The sequence below is a fragment of the Schistocerca cancellata genome, chromosome 1, assembly GCF_023864275.1.
Source record: "Schistocerca cancellata isolate TAMUIC-IGC-003103 chromosome 1, iqSchCanc2.1, whole genome shotgun sequence".
Classification (NCBI taxonomy): Eukaryota; Metazoa; Arthropoda; class Insecta; order Orthoptera; family Acrididae; genus Schistocerca; species Schistocerca cancellata.
Genome location: NC_064626.1, coordinates 97,589,585 through 97,593,680, shown reverse-complemented (window position 1 = coordinate 97,593,680; position 4,096 = coordinate 97,589,585).

Below are 4,096 nucleotides of genomic sequence, written 5' to 3'. Positions count from 1 at the left end.
CTCAATACCTATTCTGTACACATTTTACTGTTCATTCCGTTCAAAACATCCTGCAGTCCTTTTTCACTTTCACTGAAAATAGTAATATCATCAGCGAATCACATCATTGATATCCTTCCACCCTCAATTTTAATCCCATTCTTTCTCTTATTTCCCTCATTGCTTCTTCGATTGAACAGCACAGGCGACAGACTACATCCCTGTCTTGCACCCTTTTTAATCCGAGCACTTCGTTCGTCTTCCAGTCTCATTGTTCCATTTTGTTCGTGTACATATTGTTTATTATCGGCCTTTCCCTGTAGCTTACCCTCAGTTTTCTCAGGACTCCGAACATCTTGCACCATTTTACATTGTCGAATGCTTACTCTAGGGTCGACGAATACTATGAACGTGTCTTGATTTTTCTTCAGTCTTGCTTCCATTATCAACCGCAGCATCAGAAACGTTTCCCTGGAGCCTTTAGCTTTCTTAAAGCCGAACTGATCATCATCTAACCCATCCTCAATTTTCATTTTCAGTCTTCTGTACATTTTTCTTGTCAGCAACTTGGACTGTGCGGCAATTCTTGCACCTGTCGGCTGCTGCTATCTTCGGAAATCTGTGACTGATGCTTTACCGAAAATCTCACCATTCTACACCATCGGGAATAGTCTTATTGAGCCACTCCCCTACCCACTCCCTCCCCCCCAGCCCCCGTGATTTTAAAAATTCCAATGGAGCGTTATCCATCAGCTTCCACCTTATTTGATCTTACGTCCTCCAAAGCTCCTTTAAATCCTGATTCTAATACTGGATGCACTATCCCTTCCCTGCCTACTTCTATTTCTTCTTCTGTTACGTCGTCAGACAATTGTTCCCCCTCGTAGAGACCTTCAGTGTACTCTTGCCACTTATCCGCTCTCTCCTCTACATTAAACAGTAGAATCCCCATTGCACTTTTAATGTTACCGCCATTGCGTCTAATCTCACCGAAGATTGTTTTGACTTTCCTATAAGACGAGTCACTCCATCCGACAATCATTTCTTTTTTCAATTTCTTCACATTTTTCATGTATCCACTTCGTCTTAGCTTCCCCGCACTTCCCATTTATTTGATTCCCCAGCGACTTGTATTTCTACATACCAGAATTTCCCTGAACATTTTTATACTTCCTCTTTCTATCGATCAACTGAAGCATTTCTTCTGTTACCCATGGTTTCTTCGCAGTTACCTTCTTTGTACCTATGTTTTTCTTTCCAACTTCTATTATTGCCATTTTTAGAGATGTCCATTCCTCTTCCACTATACTGCCTACTCAGCTACTCCTTTTCGCTGCATCTATAACGTTTGTAACATCAAGCGTATCTCGTCATTTCTTAGTACTTTCGCATCCCACTCCTTTCAAAATGGTTCAAATGGCTCTGAGCACTATGGGACTTAACTGCTGAGGTCATCAGTCCCCTAGAACTTAGAACTACTTAAACCTAACTAACCTAAGGACATCACACACATCCATACCCGAGGCAGGATTCGAATCTGCGACCGTAGCGGTCGCGCTGTACCAGACTGTAGCGCCTAGAACCGCTCGGCCACTCCGGCCGGCCTCCCACTCCTTTGCGCATTGATTTTTCCTGCGTAATCTCTTAATCTTCAGAATACTCTTCATCACCATTACAATGTGATCTGAGTCTATATCTGCTCCTGAGCGCGCGTACAACACAATATCTGATTTCGGAATCTCCCTCTGACCACGATGTAATCTAACTGAACTCCTCCCGTATCACGCGGCCTTTTCCAAGTACACCTCCTCCTATTGTGATTCTTGAATAGAGTATTCGCTATTACTAGCTGTCATTGATTACAGAACTCAATTAGTCCTTCTCCTCTCTAATTCCTTGTCCCAAGCTCACATTCTCCTGAAATATTTTTTTCTACTCTTTGCCCTACAGCTGCATTCCCTTCCCCCCTGACTATTAGATTTTCATCTCCCTTTACTTACTATATTATCCTTTCAGTGTCCTATTATGCGAGTACTTTTTCTGTCTCCTCATTTTCAACTTGCGGCGTCGGTATGTATACCTGAACTATTGTTGTCGGTGTTGGTTTGCTGTCGACTCTGATGAGAACAGCCCTATCATAATAACTCAAGCTCTGCCTCACTTCCTATTCGTAACCAATCCTTCTCCCGATATACCGTTTTCTGCAGCAGTTGATATTATCCTACACTCGTCTGACAAGAAATCCTTACCTTCATTCCATTTCACTTCGCTGTCCCCCAGTACATCGAGATTATTCCTTTGCGTTTCCCTTTTCAGATGTTTTAGCTTCCCTGCAACGTTCCACGCCACGACTCGTAGAAAGTTATCTTTTTCTTAGATATTCAATCTTGTTCTCATGGTCACCTCCGCCTGGGCAGTCCCCTCCCGGAAATTCGAATAGGTTACTGTTTCGGAATCTTTTGCCAGTGAAGAGATCAGCGTAATACTTTTTGAATTACATGTCACATGTGCTGTGGATACACATTGTGTCTGTAATGCAGTGGTTTCCATTGCCTTCTGCATCCTCATGCCGTTGATCTTTGCTGATTCTTTCTCCTTTAGGGGCAGTTTCCCACCCCAAGGACAAGAGAGTATCCTGAAACTCTATCCGCACTTCCGCTGTCATTGTCAAGGCCGCTGGCTGAACGAGGAGTGATTTCTTAGGCCGGAAGTCTTCGGCCACCATTGCTGGTTATTTTTATTCAGAATTTAAGCGGTGTAGGAGCTCGAACCTGGGACAGAGGACGTTTTGATTGCCAATCAAAGACGCAACCTTGGACCATCGGTGTGTTTGCGAAACAAAATATGAATTATCCCCAGAAATGGACTACTAATTGACTGAACATGATTGCACAAGAACATCCCACGCATGAATTTTATATAGTTGCTAATAAAATAAAAATCCACACTAAATGTAAGTCATCCATCCACTCTTATACTCCTTCCACGTCACCCACGCAACACAATGCAATTAAATAATAATTTTTAAAGTGATTACTGTTAGATCAGGAAGCTACTGTAATGAAAGCAATGAAAATTCTAGAAAAACAATTTATGTTGACTGAATATTTTTATGTTTAGTTTCACCTCATTTTATAAATGAATACATTATAATTCCTGCGCCATTTTCGTGACAACCTAAAAGTTATTATGGATTTTAGGTAAAAGTTTATATCTCTAAACGTACCGAAGCTACCGAACTGAGATTGTTGTCGTATAATTAAAAGTTCTTTAGATTTGTAGGAAGTGTGCATAACGAATGATACGCACATGGTGGGCAAGGACTTTGCCCCAACGGCTAACGACAGCTGCGTTCATGTGGAAACGTACTTCGCTGCAAGATGTAAAGACTCTGAATAATTTCCTATATTACAAGTGAAAAGTGAAGACGGGACAAGCACAAGTGCCTAATCCTTCAAGTGCAGAACAAGAAAAAGGAGAGGAAGTACAACACAACATCTGCTCATGCATGCGGCAAAATATTTCTTCAGTTTTGATTACAAAAAAATGGCTCTGAGCACTATGCGACTTAACTTCTGAGGTCATCAGTCGCCTAGAACTTAGAACTAATTAAACCTAACTAACCTAAGGACATCACACACATCCATGCCCGAGGCAGGATTCGAACCTGCGACCGTAGCGGTCGCTCGGCTCCAGACTGTAGCGCCTAGAACCGCACGGCCACTCCGGCCGGCTTTTGATTACAAATTGCGTATTTGACACCCTAAAATAAAGAAGTAGCAACGTTTAGGAATTGAGTGGAAAGGAAAGTTATTGCCATTTGGAATGCCGCTGTTAACTCTTATGTAAGAGATATCACAAACAGAATAACCTTCTCGACGCCAACCTGTATTGATTCCGAGAACATCGATGACGCGAAACTGAAATCGCATTTTCATTAAAGTCTTGGATGAGGGATTTTTCTTTTTTTTTCTGTTGTGTTTGTGGGATGCGGATGAAGGCAGGCAGGTTTATGTAGTATTTCTTGACTTCCGACTCAATACCATACCATCGCTTAGAATCGAAATACGATCACATGAGGCACTAATCAAAATTTATTTCGTTGAGGTCTGCTAGG